Below are 21,663 nucleotides of genomic sequence, written 5' to 3'. Positions count from 1 at the left end.
ATTTAAATGAATTGCGACCATTTTAATGCAGAAATTGTCTGGTTTAATCGGTGGTCGATTTTTATTAAAAGTGTACATTTTTTAATTATTAGACACTCGTGTTTACATGGTGAAAATTTAGTGATGTGTGATTTATTTTTGAGAGAATTGAATTTTGAATTGTTTTGATTCAATAAAGTATGTAATGTAACAGTTAGTTAAATTTATAAGGAATTTTAAGCACTCGGGCTTCTGAGTAAATAAAAATATTTATCAAAAAAATACAAGCGATTTACATATTTAAATATTTTATGTAAGTAATATGTTACTATACAAAGTGCCTCACAATTAGTGTAGGTCCCTGAAATGGGGGGTAGCTGATGTAATTCTGAATAACATTTCCCTTTGCAAAAATGGGGTTTGAAGCTTCATTTTTGAATTATTAAGGAAAAACACAGACAGAGCGCGAGGGCGCGTGCGCAGACGCGAGACAGCTTCGAGTCTAATGGTTGAGCGCGCGTAATTCTGATTGGTCCGATTGGTTCGTGCGCTCTGATTGGTCCGTGTTTTTCCTTAATAATTCAAAAACGAAGCTTCATACTTGATTTTTGCAAAGGGAAATCTTATTCAGAATCACGTCATCTATCTCCCATTTTCGGGACATTATATTAGTATATTAATTGTGAGACACCCTGTATATTTTAATTTAGTACTGTTTGAAATTAAATATAACAAAGAAGTCTACGCAGATAATAATGTAGTGATCATTCAATAAATAACTTATATTAAAATTTATTTAAATTTATTTTTAGTGAGAAGAGCAATGAGAAAAATAGAAATATCAAATTAACAAATTTCTAAATATACCACCACCTAAAATTTGCAGTTTGAAAATTGATAACAGCAAAATAAAAAAATAAACGTAACTTAATACACACATTAATCTCCATAAAAATCAACATAGATTTCAAGAAAATCATCCAACCAATTTTTCTAATTTAAAAAAGAGACTTTATGAAAGTTTCGATAATTGTAACATTAAGACAACTTTCGACCCCCATAAATTTATCGCCTCTGTCCTAAAAATAGCCATTTGTACCATTCTTCTTTCACCGATATAAGCCACAAAAGCAATCATATTGCACGATTTTCCGTGGAAAATCGTTCACTACGATGAATCATAGAACTCGTTCCACGATTCAGTGAAATCTCACGAATTAGCCAGGAATGAGAAATCTCGTTTAGACGAGGTGGGTATCCTCTGACTGTCTTTCCGCCCCTCGCGTCTTCCACCCTCGTTTACTTCCCCTCAGAAATTCGTCTCGAAAGTCTGAACCGTAAAGTGGTGCTTCGTCGTGGAAAGAAGGATATTTCATCCCGAAACGGGCTCGTTCTTTCAACCCTCGCCCCTTCGACTTTCATCCCCCGACCGCTCTCCTCGTTCCTTGAACAGTGACCCTCGGCGAAACTCGGGGCTCGAAAGAACGCGGAACGAGCTGGAGGGTCAATTAGAAAAGTTAAATTACTTCGCGAAATAAATTATTTACTAATCCGCGGATATCCTCGTCTAATCCTGGCTATTGAACCACCCCGTTTGATATGCTCGTTTCTTTGTTAGCCGGAATTCGTTAGAGTGAAAAATTTAATGGAAAAGGGGGTTGAAATGCGTTACTGCGTTCGAGAGAGATGAAGAGGGTTTTTGAAGAACTCTTGCAGGTAAATACCGCTTTTCTTTGAAGAGATTTTTGAGTCTAGGGTTCTTCGTTTACGATCTTAGTATTGTGCAATTTTCAGTTGCAAAATCAGGAGTTGCTCTGTTAGAAATTAGAATCTGTTCTTTTACAGATTTTTAAATTTGTTGAATTTTTAATATGTGCTGTTCGCGTCTGACAAGTTGGCGTGGGGAACGATAGAATATGTATTGTATTCAGGTGTCAACTTGTGAGGCAGGAACATAAGTGTTATTTTAGAAATTATAAACTATTCTCATAGAGATATTTCATTTTGTTAAGTTTTTAACGTGTTAATTGTTCGCGTCTGACAAGTTGGCACGTGGAACAATAGGATATGTATTGTATTCAGGTATCAACTTGCGAGACACGAATGTAAGTGTTCTCTTATAAATTATAAACTGTTCTCTTAGAGATTTTTAAATTTGTTAAATTTTTAGCGTGTTTATTGTTCGCGTTTGATAAGTTGGCACGTGGGACAATAGGGTATGTACTGTATTCAAGTGTCAAGTTACGTGACACGCACATAGCGTGCAGAAGATTTTACATAAGTGAGTTTGATAAGAATTGCTCTCTTTGATGTTACTAGATTATTCTGGTAATCATTCTAGTAGTTATTCTTATAATACGTATTTGAAATAAGAGGACTGGGTTATTTGCAGTTTTCGATATTTAAGAATTTGGAAAGACGACAATTTGAAAATATGCAAACTTGACAATTTGAGAACATGACAACTTGATAACTTCATAACTTGACAACTTGACAACTTGACAACTTGACAACTTGAAAACTTGAAAACTTGAAAACTTGAAAACTTGAAAATTGGAAGGTTTGATAAATTGAAAATTTGAAAAATTGAAGAATTGAAAAATGGAGGAATTGAAGAATTGAAAAACGGGATAACTAAAAAATTGAAGAATTGAGGAATTGAGGAATTGAAAAATTGATAAATTGAAAAATTGAAAAACTGAAAAACTGAAAAATTGAGAAATTGAGAAATTGAGAAATTGAGAAATTAAGAAATTGAAAAATCGAAAAATTGAAGAACTGAAGAATTGAAAAATGGAAAAATTGAAAAACTGAAAAACTGAAAAACTGAAAAATTGAGAAATTGAGAAATTAAGAAATTGAAAAATCGAAAAATCGAAAAATTGAAGAACTGAAGAATTGAAAAATGGAAAAATTGAAAAACTGAGAAACTGAAAAATTGAGAAATTGAGAAATTAAGAAATTGAAAAATCGAAAAATTGAAAAATTGAAGAACTGAAGAATTGAAAAACTGGAAAAATTGATACGTTAAAAACATGGAATCTCGAGAAATTGAAACCAAAGAAACTAAATAACCTGAAAAGTCGAATATTCAAAAATCTCTTGATGTCTAAACGAATTCAAAACATTACAAATCCGGAAACAAAATTACAAAAAATCCTCCTTTCAAGAATTAAAAAATTTCATCACTTGAAAATTTTGAAAAGCAAACTAATTTTCCGGTTGTCATTAAAAACTCAGCGTCCGCAGTCTGAACACCCATGTTACACGACTTTAATGTAACTCGAAACGATGCCTTATTAGGCGAGATCAATGATAGAACGATAAGGTGTTCCCATCGGTGTTCAGAATTCATGATATCCCCGTTCAATTTGCATATCTCGAAATAGTCGAAATTTAAACGCGCATTCTAACGTAAACAGGCCGGGATTTTCTCGAGCAACGATAAGTTTCACGGGCAAACAGTGATTTACATATTTGGATGGAGTTTGGTCGTTGCCGGGATTCGACGCGGGCGGAAGCAGCCGTTCAATTAAAATTTTCCTCCGGTGTCTGAAATTTCACCGAGCAACGCGTACACGGACGAATCGTTCGGAATTCGTATTCGCGAATTCGAAGCAACGGAAGCGTGACTTTTGCGAAATTTCTTGTTCGAAATTTCCGTACGGCTTTCGACGTCGGCGACGTTCTAGTTTTCATTCGGCCATCTGGGAAATTTTCATTTTTAATCGAGAATTCCTGAAACTGCCCGAACATTTTACACGCCGACAATTCTCCTCTCTTAATCAAACTATATTTTTGTCAAACTAAATTTTTTATTGTTATATGTTTGAATTTACTTTGTCATGGAGGAAGCTTATAGTGCTTGCTAATTTTTTTAAAGTGGAAGATTCATCTCTTTGGAAATAAATTTAAATATTTACTCATCTTTTTAAATATATTTAACGTAGTTTACTTATCTCTTTGAATAGATATAAATATCACGTGCTTGTTTCTTTAAATAAATTTAACATCGTCCATCTCTTTGAATAAATACAAATATCAGTTTATCTCTTTAAATAAATTTAACATCATTCCCTTATTTTGTTAAATAAATTTAATATTATTTACTTTGTTTTTTATACAAATTTAAATTTTATCCACTCGTGTTTTTAAACAAATCTAATATCATTTATTTATCTTTTCCAATCAATTTAACACGATTTAACTTATTTCTTAAAATAAATTTAAATATCGTTTAGTTATCTTTTTAAATAAATTTGAATATCATTCGCTTATCATTTTTAAATAAACATAATATCACTCACACGACCTTTAAAATAAATTTAAATATCACATACATCTCTTTTTAAATAAATATAAATATCATTTATTTAGCCAAATAACACCTAAATAAATGAGTTATAACCTAAATAAAATATCTAGCTAAATGACAATAAATGAATGCATTTATTTGTAAAAACACCCTACATAAAAAAAGTAAATTTAGCTTAATTAAAGTAATTATACCTATTACCTACTAAAACGTATCAATATTTAAACAAACAAAAAACAACACGATATTTTCTAAATAACTCTATTTAGAGTACCAGTTTTCTTTTATTTATGCAATTTCTGTCAACTTGATTCGTGTCCTGAAGGAAGCGGTTTTCGTGGTTAACCATGGAAAAAAGAAGAATTCCCTTATAAGTAACCCCGAATCGAGCCCCTTTTGAAGGGATTCAACGTCAAACACGAACGGTGGTTCTACCCTACCATGTTCCAGCTTGGTCCATACAGTAATTAAGAGGGGCATTTGATCTTCCACTCTAATTAGAACGCTTGGCTCGAGGTAGTTGACGAATTTCATGAGCCACTTTCACGTTGCTTTTCTCAGTTGGTCGATTTTCTGAAATTTCACCGATCACGTCAAGAGATTTTACCTACTTCGTAAATTTTCGTCTCGAGATATTTTTTAATTCGAGCGAATAAATCGTTTCTATTTCGAAACCTTGTAATTTGTGATTTTATTTCTATTCTTAGAATGGTGATCATTGTTTTAAGTACTGTTTTGTTAGGTTACCGTTTATGATTCTCATGTTTGTTGGGGATAGTAGTTCGTATGGAAGTGTTTTATTATATTTGTGAATTTCTAGATTTATAAATTTTTAAGTTTGCAAGTTTGCGAATTTGTGAATTTGTGGATTTGTGGATGTGTGGATGTGTGAATTTGTGAATTTGTGAATTTGGGAATTTGTGACATTATGAATTTGTGAATTTGTGAATTTGTGAATTTGTGAATTTGTGAATTTGTGAATTTGTGAATTTGTGAATTTGTGAATTTGTGAATTTGTGAATTTGTGAATTTGTGGATTTGTGAATTTGTGAATTTGTAAACTTGAAAATTAGAAATTAGTAAATTTTAGAGTTTATAAATTTGTAAGCTTGTCAATTTCATAGTTACCAGAGCTCTAAATTTGAAAGTACATAACTTGGTAAAATTGACACTTTTATAAATTTGAAACTTTGTAAATCAATAATTAAAAATGTCGTTCAAACCAGAATATCTCCTCTTTCAAAAATAAATAAAATTTGCTTCAAAATTTATCTTTCTTTTCCATTTAGAAAATTTTCGATCACTCGAACAACAGTCAATAACAAAAATCAACAAAGATCGTTCTCAGTATTGACAACACCATAAACATTTTGTTGGCCGACGTTCCGACTTCTACAAAGATTTACGAAAGGAAGTTGAAGACGAACGTTAATCTTACGAGGTGATACATCGTTTTATTGCTCGTAAAAATACTGAAGGGACCCGTAAATAGGTTTCATGGTCAACGTTTTAGATATAATCATAAATCCTTGCGTTAAATCGCGTTGCACCCTTCACTCGAGGACGTCCAGACGTAAACTCAGCACTGTAAAATGGCCGCCGCGTCTTCCGCAAGAGGCCATTTACGCCAGATATCCATAAAATAAAGAGCAAATAGGACTCTCTACTTGACTATACTCGTTCGTGTAACTAGGATTGTTCTTTAGCGTGGAACAAATAGTTCAAGTTTATTAGAAAATGTCAGTTTGACTTTAGAGACGTTCAATTTAGCTTTGTATTAAGAGTATTTTATTATATCAGTGTCTATGCATAGCAGTGTAATTGTTATTTATAATTTTGTGTAATAATGCAGATGTGTAAGGGTGATCAATATGTATATTTTCAGTGGTTTAGTATAGGAAATAGATACTGATTATTTTCCAAGCAAAATAATTTGAAAATTATTAAGGTATCAAGTTTGTAGATCTTTTAATGGTTCAATATTGAAATCTTTAAGTTTGCAAGTTTTTGAGGGAAGGAATTTGCAAATTCAGATTTCAAGTTTTCAAATTGTTAAATTCTCAAATTCGTAAGCTTTCACATTCTCACATTTTCACATTCTCACATTCTCACATTCTCACATTCTCAAATTCTCAAATTCTCAAATTCCCAAATTTTCACATTCTCAAATTCTCAAATTCTCAAATGTTCAAACTTACAAATCTCCTACGTCGTAAATATGCAAATCCCCTAAACTATAAATTTCCAAATCTCCTATATCCCAGATTTTCAAATCCCTCAAATTCTAAATTTCCAAACCTCCTAAGTTCTAAATTCCCAAATCTCTCAAATTCTAAACTTTCAAATCCCCTAAATTCTAGATTGCCAAATCCCCTGAATTCTAAATTTCCAAATCTCTCAAATCCTAAATATCCAAACACCTTAAATTCTAAATTCCCTAACCCTTCAAATCCTAAATATCCAAACCCCCTAAGTTCTAAATTCCCATACTCCTCAAATCCTAAATATCTCTCAAATTACCTAAATTCTAAATTTCCAAATCTCTCGAATTCCAAATCCCCTAAATCCTCAATTCACAAATCTCTTAAACTCTAAATTTCCAAATCTACACCCTAAATTTCCAAATCCCTCAAATCCCAAATTTCTAAATTCCCAACTCCTAAATTTCCAAATCTCTCAAACCCGAAACACCCAAATTTCCCTAAATTTCCCCAAACAATACCAAACATTCCATTTATGACATCACCCACGAATTTAACGTCAAACAGACAATTTGACCTCAAATTCGTCTGACGAGATCACGTCATAAATTGGTTTCTATAGAATCCGAAGAAAATTGCCGTTATCCCCAGAAACTCGTGTAACCTAAGACTTTACTCCTCTTTTTATCCCGTGCTATTTATCCACGGATTTCCGAATTTCACCTATAATTCCCTTCTATATTACATCGGTCGCGTGGTTACTACGCGCTGGTTAAATATTCATGTAACGTTTCCGGCGAATATCCATAGGGCAACCTATATGGGATCCTCGTTCGCTCGCCACGAGAATATTCGAATATCTGCATGATATCACGAAGAAAACATGTCTTGTACAGATCATAAGTGCTGTTGATATTACCACGATAGTGACATGTAGTTTAAACGCTGTGGATTTTGATATCTTGGTAAAAATTTAGTAAAATTGACTTTAGTGCATTAATGTTTTATTCCATTTGATGATTTTGTGGCGGTGGTTTTAAAATTTATTCAATTTTCTTACAAAATTAGAATATTATGTTATTTTCTTTTAAGTCATATTAATTATGCTATTGTAAGCATCCTACTATAAGCAAGTAAATAATTAAAAGCAATTAATAGTAGTAAATAATTAATTTAATGATGGTAAAACTATTTTTTGATATCGATCGTAGAGTAATAGAGTGTAGTGTAATAGTACACAATAATAATTGGAAATTTGTTTATAAAATTTTTGTAATTTACGACTTTCATGAAACAGACACCATAGCAACAAGTTGATAATCGATACTGCAAATAAATTTCAACGTTTTGGTTGCTCTGTCTGTTTTTCGTTTACAAATTTTTTGATAAAAGCCCCAGGCGTTAGATGTGAACACAAGGCTGACCTCTGAATGCATTCAAATCAATTTTTATGTCAGGTGCGAGAATAACAGAACACAGTTTCTGAACACAATAAATATTGCATTCTTTGATGCTTTGATTCTATGACACGTGGTGTACAATCAAACATAACAAAATATAACTAAAGTTGCTTGTAAAAGAAGAACTCAAATGTGAGAGCGCAGTAATCGTGTAGTTCTCAAATTTCATGATTAATCCAAGAGAGGGTAGCTAAAGTCTTTATCTGCATCGAGTCATTCTATCATTTTATAATGATAGATGATGATTTATAGAGTAAATCATTATTCTATAAATTTACAAATAAACTAAATAAACTAAATAAAATTATTAGACTCATATCCTAATCATAGAATGATATTCCTCTATAAGTTAATTCCATTTATACTGCGGTTTGACTTTACTGTTATTTAATTTAGAAATAAACAAGTAAACATTATCTAATACAGAAAATACAAGTATAAATATTTAATAACATTAGAAAAAGAAGTATTATTTTCTCCATATTTTAACTAAAAATAGAAGGTACAGAAACATCATAGACAAGAACACAAATTTTTTATAAATAGTTGCAAAGAAGTGTTATTAATTAAAAACTGATTACTCAGAAATATCAAGAAGAATTTATTAAAATATTATAATAAACCTTCATCTCAAAAAATTATATCTATAAAAGTGAACTCTCTACAGTGAATTATCACCATAAAAATAAAACTTCTACCTATAAATTTTATACATCCGTGATTCACTTTAAATTACAGTTTATTATACACTCCAATAACCACGTTCAATTAAACACAATATAATACACTTCTTTCAAAAGTCCAAAAACCCACAAAAGCAAAATATCAGCAATTACCCAATCACGGATTACATGAATTATTTAAAATAACAAAATTTAAGTCAAAATCGATTATACAATACACGATAAAAGCTTCCATTTGATGAACAATAATTGCATCATTTGTTGTCAATAAATCACAGCTTATTCGATTAAGGCAACGAAGTATAAAAATATGCATCCTTAAAAAAAAAGAACATGACAGATTTATTACGATGCGTTTAAATAGGTCGCGTTATTTTGCGTGATTAAGGAATCTGATAAATATAGCGTGCGATAGAAATTTCTTTTTTTACTACACAGAAAATAATTGGCCGAGCCAGATATTGCCGGTGAAATATTGCTTCATTATCACAAAAACAAGGACTTGGAGGCCAGCGATATTATGGAGGTGACTATTTTAATGAAACATAATTCTGTGAATTTAGAAACGTGCAACCTTGGCCATCAAATTAGAATTATGTAGCAAAGAAGGGCTTATCGCACAATTTCATACGTGCATATAATATTCAGAAGTTTATAGCAAAATAGAGTATTTGAATTAAGTAGGGATATACATACATATGTGAGAACACATGGATGTAGGAATATATGGATTTTGAGGTATTTGAATTTGGGAATGTGAAGATATAAGAGTATGAAGGATATTGGGATGTCAGCATATGAAGATCTAGGGGTACAGGGATTTCGGGATGTAGGGATTTAGGGGTGTAGGGATTGGGGGGTGTAGGGATTTGGGGATGTAGGGATTTGGGGATGTAGGGATTTGGGAATGTAGGGATTTGGGGGTGTAGGGATTTGGGGATGTAGGGATTTGGGGATGTAGGGATTGGGAGATGTAGAGATTTGGAGATGTAGGGATTGGGAGATGTAGGGATTTGGGAATGTAGGGATTTGGGAATGTAGGGATTTGGGAATGTAGGGATTTGAGAATGTAGGGATTTGGGAATTTAGAGATCTGGGAATGCAGAGGATTAGGGATGTAAGAATTTGGGGATGTGGGGATTTGGGGATGTGGGGATTTGGGGATGTGGGGATTTGGGGATGTGGGGATTTGGGGATGTGGGGATTTGGGGATGTGGGGATGTGGGGATTTGGGGATGTGGGGATTTGGGGTGTGGGGATTTGGGGATGTGGGGATTTGGGGATGTGGGGATTTGGGGATGTGGGGATTTGGGGATTTGGGGATGTGGGGATTTGGGGATGTGGGGATTTGGGGATGTGGGGATTTGGGGATGTGGGGATTTGGGGATGTGGGGATGTGGGGATTTGGGGATGTGGGGATTTGGACATGTATGGATTTGAAAATATAGGGATTTGGGGATGTAAGCACTTTGGGTTGTAGAGATTTGGGGATGCAGGGATTTGGAAATGTAGACATTTGAGAATTGATAAATCTGTTAATTCTGAGACTCTTAAATTTGTCCAATTCTCAAATACTCAAATCTTAAACTCTTCAATTTCCATATGTTGTGAGTTGAAATAAAAATAACAAATATTCGGTACACTATAAAGTATTATAGTACATTTATGTACACTGCTGAAGTATATTAATTAATTAAAGATTCTTGTTATTACCATTACCTGTGTCTTTTAATTTCAGTATCAAAAATGAAGAATATCGAAAACACTATAATAAACTCAGTATACGTATGTGTACGTATTTGTACACGCCGCTACATACAATTCTGACTCCACCAACTGGCTAAGTGTAGCATTACACACCTCGCGCTTCAAATAAAAGTTAACCATCGTCGTTAATTACGCGATCAGAAGTTCAACGTTTTGTTAATTCTCTACAAATAACAGTAAACGCGTAGGAACATTACGAGTGAAACAAATACATAAACTGAATGCTTTGCAATTAGCAGTTGATCAGAGGGTAGTTCAGGGGGGTCCCGTAAAGTTCCGCGATCAAATAAACAAAAATTTATGCCCCGTTCGCGAAACGTACTAATTTGCAGCGTGTATCTTAACAAGTAATCTACACCGTGCCCAGGTAAAACCTGACAGCTACAAACTTTACAAATATCGATCTAAGCAACCTCCGACGCCTAATATAACTCACGGGTCTCGTTTAAGCTCAGGTTCGCTTTAAAGCAACGTATCAGATATTTGCGCTATTTGTAGATTTTGAAATGTTGCAGTGAGAGGAAGAAAAAAGAAATGGTAGATGTAAGAGATATTATACACTAGTCATACGTGGATAAAAGTATGTATGTGAATAACCACATTTGTGGACAAAGACTATATATGTGGACAAAGGCATATATGTATGTAGATGACCTCATATGTGGAGAAAGACATATATGTATGTAGACGACCTCATATGTGGAGAAAGACATATATGTATGTAGACGACCTCATATGTGGAGAAAGACATATATGTAAACGACCACATATGTGAACAAAGACATATATGTGGATGACCACATATGTGAACAAAGACATATATGTGGATGACCACATATGTGGACAAACACATATATGCAGACGACCATATGTATATGTGGACAAAGACATATAATATATGTGGATGGCTACATATGTGAACAAAGACATATGTATATGTAAACGATCACATATGTGAACAAAGACATATATGTGGATGACCACATATGTGGACAAACACATATATGCAGACGACCATATGTATATGTGGACAAAGACATATAATATATGTGGATGGCTACATATGTGAACAAAGACATATGTATATGTAAACGATCACATATGTGAACAAAGACATATATGTGGACGACTACATATGTGGATAAGTATATCGATTTCGGGATATGAAGATTTTAGGACATAGGAATATAGGGATTTTTAGATATTAGGATGTTAGGATATAGGTATATAGGGATTTCGGGACATAGAGATATAGAGACATGAGGATATCAGCATATGAGAATTTCGACACATAAGGGTTTCAGTATCTAATTTCAGAACATAAAGATTTTTGGATACAGATTTTAAATTTGAAAATCTAAAAATCCAAGAACTTGAAAATTTAATAATTTATAAACTCGATATAAAAATGTAATATTTCCGTTATTGTTTCATGCAGAAGAGTTGTCCCCGAGTGCATATAATACGACAGCATCCTTCAGGGATTCAACTTAACATTCCAGCAGATGTTGCCGTTGAAAACAAAGGAGAACAAATGATTTGGTGAAATATGATCGGCTGATCTTACGCGCAAGCACATAGATCACGATCACCAGGGAATATCTGCCAAGCAGCTTATTACGTTACTCGATCCATGCGAATTTCTGCTGAATGGAGACGTGTCAGGGTGTCGTTAATATCAAGAGTTTGCTGTCATGGTGCAACGTCTTCTTCGAGAACTACCACCGATTAAGGTCGATGGGATATATCCGTTGACTGATTAATCTTCCGCAAGATGTCGATAGAAATTAGTAACAGATCCTTGCAAATAAATCGTGCTGCGAATCCATTTTGACTTGAAATATGGATTACTGACAACCCTCGACGTTGCATTAACAATCTATTGCAAGTATTATTGGGGAAAATGTATTTTCCTGAGGTATATGTGGATCAATCTATGTTTAAATTTAATAATCAATCAATTTTGATGTTGGGATTATGTCATAACATATTATAAATATAACATGTAAAATTGTATATTGTACATGTACATATTCTTTATTTATATGTACTTATTCACATATGTAGTCGTCTACATATGTAATCGTCCACATATATGTCTTTGTTCACATATGTAGACGTCTACATATATGTTTTTATCCGCATATGTGGTCGTCTACATATATCTCTTGGTCCACATATATGTCTTTGTCCACATATGTAGTCGTCCACATATATATCTTTATCCACATATGTGGTCATCTACATATATCTCTCTGTCCACATATGTGGTCGTCCTGTATATATCTTTATCCACATATGTGGTCGTCTGCATATATGTCTTTGTCCACATATGTGGTCTGTACATACACAACACGATATTATGAAATACTATAAATGACATCATATATAAACATACAATATATGGTACACAAATATGACTCTGACTTTTGACGCACTCGCACTTCAAATGCAACAAACCATACTCGAATTTTTAATTTTTAACATACCACTTTTTGTTTAAAATCAATTATAGTTAATATAGTAAAAAATGTTTAAATAAAAAATTGACGTAACATTTTAAATTTCATTTGTTTTAATATTAAAGCAATGGACGTTAGAGCTAACTAACGCATTTGATGCAAATCGTACAAAGGGTCAAAATGACTGAAGTGGTTAAATAAAGGAAGATGATCAAAGTATATTTGACCGAGCTTTGACAAGCTTTGCACATGGTCAAGTGACGTTTTACAAGGATGAAATTTAGAAGGGTAAACCCTCTTCTTAATCCTTGAACATCCTTTGTGCGGCTTTCAATGTATAATACATGCCTTTACTCTATTCCCTCAGAACTGTCGAAGCAAAGTTACCCTACGAGTTCCAGAACCACAAGTTGCTCTCATGCAACTTGCAAGTTTCCAGCTTGATGCGTTACGTTATAGGTCGATGCATAACCGCAACGAACTATATCACGACCTATAACCTGTCATTTTGTTAAAACTACCATGGCCAACGAAATTTCTCTTCCTTCCTGCGGTGGAACAAAATCGATTTCCACGGTCGATGGTTTGTGAGAAAATTGAATCCATCGACGATGCTCTTTGTGCACTTTCAAGATTTCCTTTGGAATACGGACTCTTGTTATATGGCACTCAACAGGATGGAAGAAGTTGGACTATTGGTCATGTAAAGATATTTTATACAGTCTGTTGTTAAATCTCTAAATTATAATTTTCAAAAGTCTGCAAATTTTTTAAAGTTTAGAGTTTGAAGTTTAGAGATGCGCAAGTTTTGTATTTGACAATTTTTGAACACTTAAATTTGTTAATTCGTAAATTTATAAATATAGAGATTTTAATTTGTTGATTCCGAGGTTGATTTGTGGAGTTGTATATTTGAAATGTTTGAAGCATTTGATTTATAATTCCAACGACAGATTTTTGTTGAATAAGACATAAATGAATATCTAATTCTAATGATAGAGATTTTTCATGAATAATATATGAATGAATATCTAAATCTATCAATATACATTTTTGAAGAGCAATATATAAATATTTAAATCCGACATTTGTCGAACAATGAACGTGTAAGGTAGGAAATTGATCGTGTACTGTCAAGTTACTATCCGTACAATGTAAGTACCGCCATTTTCCCGACCGTATTTTTCCATAGGTTGCATATTCAAAGTTATAGTTCGTGTTTTCTTACCCAGAGCCCCAGCGTGGCGCAGCTGCGCGAAAATTACGATATTGGTGTCGTGGTTACGAGAGCCATTGTTGCACCTCCAGCTCTGTAGACGAGAATTTAGAAAGCGAGCTTATTCGCGAGGTGAAATCAACAAAGGGTTTGGTGTACGTCTCTTTGTGTCGCCTGTGACTTTGTGTACATACATTCAGTTACAAAAGTCTACGTACATCGAATGAATTTGCATTTATTATTATAATTGTGGTAGTTTCAGGTTTTTGAAACTTTAGTATTCTTTTTGGTAATATTTGGTAAAATTTTGTAGCAATTGAACTCTTGAAGGTCATTTCGAAAAAATAAAAGGTCATGTTGAAGAAATAACATAATAACAAACATACATATAATATATTCTGTTATTACAGGATATAAAATAAAAAATAATTTATGTTAAAAATAGTAATATTGGTATATAATATTTATGAACATGATATTAAAATATGGTACAGAGTATGAAATCATGTGAGTCGTATAAAATTGAAAGTTAGGTTAATAATTTTGTATAAAATATGAAAATTGATGTGATAAGGACAGATAATTTAAAGGATTTAAAAGTTGAATAATTAATAATATATATAAAATATAATGTGATAGTGTGAGTATATAGTACAATATGTAATATAGTTACATGAAACTATAAATAATCTAAATTTAATATATTTAAAAAGTGTGTTTTGAACATTCTTTGTCAACGTAACAACGTAAGTTCTATAATTTAACTTCTTTTTTTATATCTGGAAAAATTTTTTAAATATCTACGTTGATATGAAAATTAATAGTTATTGATGGGGGATGTTTTTACCTTTATGTTTTATAAAATGTTTTGTTAACATGATTTGAAGTATGTGAAATAGGTACCTATATTTTTGTGGAGTTTTAAATTTTATGGAATTTTTAGGTTATTTTTCTATTGTAAGCAATTTCAAGGTTATTGTACTTTGGTATGTGAATATAAACTGTGAATTTTGTTTAATTTTCTTGTACACTGGTTTATATTTTTGTATAGTTTTAAAGAATATATGATTTACTTGATGGTCTTTTGTAATACTGATGGGTATATTAAAATAAGAATTTGGAAATTTGGTAATTTGAAATATTGGAAATTTGCAAAATATAAAAACTTAGATATTTAGAATATAACATAATAGGTTAGAAATTTAGAAATTGAGAAACTGAGAAATTTAGAAATTTAGAAATTTAGAAATTTAGAAATTTAGAAAGTTAGAAATTTAGAAATTTAGAAATTTAGAAATTTAGAAATTTAGAAATTTAGAAATTTAGAAATTTAGAAATTTAGAAATTTAGAAATTTAGAATTTTAGAAATCTAGAAATCTAGAAACCTACAAACCCAGAAATTTAGAAACCTACAAACCCAGAAATCTAGAAATGTAGAAACCTAGAAATCTAGAAATGTAGAAACCTAGAAATGTAGAAATTTAGAAACCGAGAAACCTAGAAACCCAAAGATCCAGAAACCTAGAAACCCAGAAATGCAGAAGTCCCACAACATAAAACTCAAAAAACCTAAAGCTACTCAAATCAACATATCTTCAAATTCCCAAATCCAAAAATTCCAAAAATCTCACGAATCCCCAAATTACCCATCTCCCAAACATCTCCACCTTAAATTTAAAAGACCTCTCTCCCTTAAATTTGCAAACCCCACTTTCCAGACCTCTCCCACCCATAACATCCGCTTTCCATATTCCCCTTAACATTATTGCAAAAAAAATTGTTTCTCCCTCACATGGCCAAATAAATAAATAACGAATAAATGATAATAAAATACATATATCTGATGTGTATACTAGATTCAGTCCTTTTATAATCTTCCTTATTTTACAAGATGCGGTTTACCCTCTTGTAAACCTCTATATCCTAGTTTAACATCTATACCCTATAGTACAGTAGACATATTCGATGCACGTAGACTTTCCTAACCGACTGTACTTGTGTACGTGTGTGGGTGGGTTAGTGGGTGGTTTGGGTGTGGGGTGAAAACGATGGTGAGACGAGGCTGAATGGATCCCGTTAGTGGAACGTCGGGGCCGGAAGTCCAAAATTCTTTGATGTTCTCGCGATGGTCGTCGATGCACAGATAACCGTATGCACACTCCTCCCGTTGCTGGAAAACGATGATGACCCAGTGACGTTTCATGTATCATTCGCTTTCATCGGAACACTCGTTCCAACGGAGATTACTCTAATTTTGTCCGCACTGTTTCTCTTTCCGTGACCAACTATTTTCTTTCTTTTACCGATCTTTTGTAATTCAAAATGTTCCTTCGATTATGTTACCGTAATTTCATTTTCATGCTTTGCGATCGGGTTTAACGAATAAATTGATTCGGTTGTCAGCGGTTTCGGCTCAAAGAGGTTCAATTACATTTAACCCTTTGACGACGAGATCTGATTTGTCGTTGAATCGCGGTTTATTACGAGCGGCTTTGGGGGATGAACGTTATTAGATTTTTTGCAAAAATTGGGGTGTATAGATTAATAACTGTAATTTGTAAGATATTGATGTTTTTACTATTTTTATACGTTATAGATTACTCGACAATCTAGAGGAATTGTTACGATTTTGATTCTTTACTTTATAACGCTTTTTTGACTTTTTTTATTTGACGACACTTTCATTTTTGACTCTTTTTTATTTGACAATTATTTTTTTTCTGATTCCCTTTTTATTCAATAATCTTTTTTGCTTGATTCTTTCTTAATTTAATAACTCTTTTTTTCTTGATTTTTTTCGTTTAAAAAATGAAATCTAAGACTTTTACAACGCAGAAATTTGTTAGGTATTTTACTTTTTATTTAATTGTCGATGTTTATTACACTATTGAAGCAAAAAATAGAGATGGTTTAAATCAGTGATTCACAGGGGGGTTGATATCGATCACCTATGAGTCGATAAATTTTTTAATGAAAATTATTTTTATAAAATTTATAAAAATATCGATTTGACGTACAACGCGTTAAATAAGATCTAATTATAAAATTTGAAAATGTACTTAAAATTTCAAACTCAAATATAATATTACAATAATTAAAAATATACTTAAAATTAAAATCATAAAATTTGAAAACATAGTTACAATTTAAAAGGATAAAAAATTGAAAACATACTACAAGTTTAAAATTTAAATTAAAAATTATGAAATTTGAAAATATACTTAAAATGTGAAATTCAAAATTAGTTTAAAAAATTGAAAATGTACTTAAAATAAAAAAATTGTATGTTTCAAATAAACTCAATACTACTATCATTTAACACTAAACCTTTCAATGCACAGTTCATACTTAACTTGAAGTTAACAACGAAATTATAAAATAAATAAATAGACGACAAAATATAACTGAACATACACATTAATTTTTCATTTCGATGAAAATCAAGCTTTCAAGAAAATTACCTTAAGAAATCATATATTAACTTAATAACTTTTAATCAGATTTGAACTTTGACCTTTTTGCTACTAAAACACATAAAAATAATACACGATATAAAGATAATTCCTTTATATGAACATTCACGATATAAAGATATTTTCTTTAACTCATATGAACACGACATAAAGATTTTAATTCATATAAATATGTTCCATATCAAGATATTTTAATTCAAGCAAATATATACCATATATGATTATCGTTTTTAATTTATATTCATAATTCAAATTAATTCTTATCAAACATAAATATGTACGATACAAAGATTTAATTTCCATATACGATAATTTTAATAATCGTCGTCCAGCGATTAAATGTAATTTTCATATCAAGCTCGAGCCTGAACCCCGAATTATATCAAATTCTCTAACATTTTTCAATTTTTTTGTCGTGACACGTCCCTGTTCCAGCACAGTTCTCAAAAGTAAATCAATCGTCGTCGGTCACGAAGGCAGGCATGGTTCGCGTTCATGGAACGCAGCCGTTTCCGTCCTGAAAGAACAATTAGACGTAGATTTTGTTGCGTCAACATGCAGGCGGTGCGATATATTCGTTCCGTTCCTCTTTCCTCATGCATTTTAGTGCATCGAGCTAAAGGCAATTGTCAGACGTTCATTAGTCGCTCATTCCACGAGGCATAGAAGATGATTCGATGAAATGACTTTAAGGAGAGTGTCCCGCGGCAGCCATCTTGTTTACATCAGCATCTCACTCATGCACCTTCGAAAATTCGACTTTATTCAGTATAGAGTATTCATTGCTGTCTGAAGCGATGAGAGCACCCTGTAGTGAAGTCCACTGATGGGTGTACTCGTAAAAACTTCATTTTTGCAATATTCGAGCGTCAAAGTCGAATCTACGAAAATCGAGACGTCTCTCTCACACAAATACGATGTGCGAAGGAGACGGGGATTTCGTAGATTAGACTTTGACGCTCGAATATTGCGAAAATGAAGTTTTTACGAATACAGCACCCATCAGTGTAGGTACTTCACTACAGGGTCTGGTCGCTTCAGACAGTAATAAATACTCTGTACTGAATAAAGTCGAATTTTCGAAGGTGCATGTGTAAGGTGCTGATGTAAGCAGGATGGCCACCGCGGGACACTCTACTTAATACAGCCGATCAGGACAGCTTCGCGTCCTCGCGATGACGCTACGTCATTAACGTCACGACTAATTAATTACCCGTTCGCGGGAAATCCACTTGAACCGACTTTTTATTACCGCGTTTTGTGACTCGATATGCGTGCACGTCAAATTGAACTTTCTTTGCATTTTTCGAAATGAGACAATTTACTGAATATTATTTGTGAGAGAAATTTTATTTTATTGAAATGAACAAACGAGAGTGTAATTTTATGTTAGCATTTTTTGAAATTAGTTAGGTCGTTTTGACTGCATCAGAATGTACTTTTGGAAATTTGGTTTTAAGTAACAGAAATGGGTTTTGTAAACAATATTTTTTAAGGAAATAGAAACATTTATTGTTATGGATTTTTTGTTTGTAATTTTTGGTTGAACAAATAGGGTGTCTTTCGTTTGACTGAGAAATAAATTGGAGACATTTTGAAATGAAAGTTCAGTTGCAAGAAATAAATTGTTACTCAGTTTTTGTAAGAAATTAATGGCACAATTTTTTTTGTAAGAATTTAATGGTTCTTCATTTCTTGGCTAAAAATAAATGGTTTATGTTTAAATAAGACAGAAATTAATATATCAAAACAATATTTGGTACAATCTGAAAATGATTACAATACAAACTGATAGACAAGTTTAATATTTGTCTATTATGTAAATGATATAAATTTTATTTCAGGAACTTATTTGCTAGAAATTAAATTATGCAATGTATATAAAACACAGTTTACCACGTGACAATTTTAATCATTATATTTTTAAAAAAATTGCAACAGAAAAGTTGTATATTCATAGTAATTATAAATATTTCTATTTCTGATAAAAAATTTGGATTGAAATATGTAGATATTTATAAATGTTTCTATTTTCAATAAAAAATTTTGACTGAAACAAACATTCTTGTTACTCATACATTTTCCTAAAATGTACTGTTTTCTGAATTAGTCAAAATGATCTAACTATTTATAACAAACCTGTCCATGATATCATTCGATTATTTAGGTTACTTCAATTTGCCAATAATTATTATTAATTGTTAAACCACTATCCTAAGGAAAAATTCATGGACAGGTCTGATTAGAAGACAGATGCAACTACAGGTCATTAATTATAACGGAACTTTTAAAAAATGTAGAATTTTGTGTATTATTAATTATCTACTGTATAGAGACAGATATTTGATAACTTTTTAGCTATTTGTAAATTTGCAAATTCTAAATTTCTAAAATTCTTAAATTCTCAAGTTTAAAAATCTCTTGGTTCTTACATCCTCAAATCCTTAAATTATCAACTCACAAATTTCTTATTTCCTCTAATTAAACTCAAAATTAACCTTAAAGCATGAATATTTCTTCCATAAACCATATATCAACGTAAAATGAATAAACGCAACAAATATCTTGAACACATTCAGAACTACCGTCCAAAACTCACCTAAATTAACACTTTTGACATTTTAGTACAAAATCCCAATAGCAAATAACTCCCAAAATGTCAAAAGTCGAAAACATTTGTCTCTATACGATGTGTCTCTATTATCAAAAGAAAAATTCTTATCTGTCTCCACACAAAAGAAGAAATTATTGTACTACATTTATTAAACGTTTCATTAAAACTGATCAGACCAGACATGTTAACATCCTCTCCTGAACGTATCTTTTCCAACGAGTTAAAGGATGCAAACGCGACGACGATGATTACGATGATGACGTAGATAAGATCAATGATCGTGATGAGTGACAGTGATGACAATAACGAGAGGAGCGAAGATTATTGCGTGCATGTGCAGTGACCAGTGGTGTACCTATAGAGGCTAGCTTTAAGATCGTGAGCAAAGAACCCCACGCGTGAAAAACTATATATACAAATCGTGACAGACTTCCTAACCATTCCACAAGAAAGCTTGCGGGGAAACGATGAAAAATCGGTCAGATTGCTATTTAAACAATTACCACATAGCAATAACCATTATTAATTGTAAACGTCTGGCAATGTTTCAATATTTAACTCGACTGCCATTGTCGACTATTTCATTCTATAATTGCAACTTTCTTTATTCACATTTTCTAAATACGAAATTGGTATAATATCGACGTTTCTTTTTAATATTAAACTAAACTATTAGACTAAATATTAAACTTACAGATGTTAACAAATATTAGAATACTTGAAAGATATTTTTGTGGCGTTTATGGTAGCCAGGGTTAGGCTAACTCGAGCAGATTTCATCTTCTTTTTTTTCATATCTGTGTCATACAGAGATGACTATCGTCAGAATTTCTTCATTGAAGTATTAATTTTTTCTCAAGTATATCCCTAAATTACTGCATAACCTTCAAACTTCTAAATTATTTTAGAATTTTAGTATCTTCAAATTTCTAAATTTCTGAACTCCCAAACTTGAAATTTATAAAATTTCCAAACTTGCACTCTTGAAAATCAAAAAATTTCTTAATGTGTTACTTTCACATTTGAACACTCAACTCTCTAAACACAATCTAGGGAATATTCATCTATCTAAACGTGCACATCCAAATTTCAATAATTTCTAAACATACATGTCCAAAATTCCAAGAATCTCTAAAGGTAAAATCTTCTAGAGTCTCTACGTAAAAAATTTCTAAACGTTCACGAATACAATTCCAAAAATTTCTAAACGACCAAGTAAAAAATTGCAAAAGTACTCGAACAAAATTTAAAAAATTTCTAAATGTGCACCTTTCAAACGTGCATCCCAAATTCGACAAACCTCAAAAGTGCATCTACACAAAAACCGCATAACAAAAAATGCCTAAACCACCAAATTAGAATTTGCAAATGAACCAAACTTTCAATATCTCACAGAACCATTTACCGAGATTGCGGTATCCCCTGAAATTTGAACGAGTTCTCCCGCAATTTGAACGAGCGTTCGCACAAATGTCGTATCGCATAAATAAAA

At 32.1% G+C, this 21,663-nt stretch overlaps 1 protein-coding gene across 6 annotated transcripts in view; it reads right to left on the bottom strand.

Annotated features, from left to right (window-relative positions):
- The window catches only part of Nrx-1 (neurexin 1), a 583,956-nt gene that overhangs the window by 166,844 nt on the left and 395,449 nt on the right, over positions 1–21,663 (bottom strand). The window lies entirely within an intron of this gene.

The sequence above is a fragment of the Megachile rotundata genome, chromosome 10 (genome assembly GCF_050947335.1).
Source record: "Megachile rotundata isolate GNS110a chromosome 10, iyMegRotu1, whole genome shotgun sequence".
NCBI classification, from domain to species: domain Eukaryota; kingdom Metazoa; phylum Arthropoda; class Insecta; order Hymenoptera; family Megachilidae; genus Megachile; species Megachile rotundata.
This window is presented reverse-complemented; position numbering and strand designations above follow the sequence as displayed.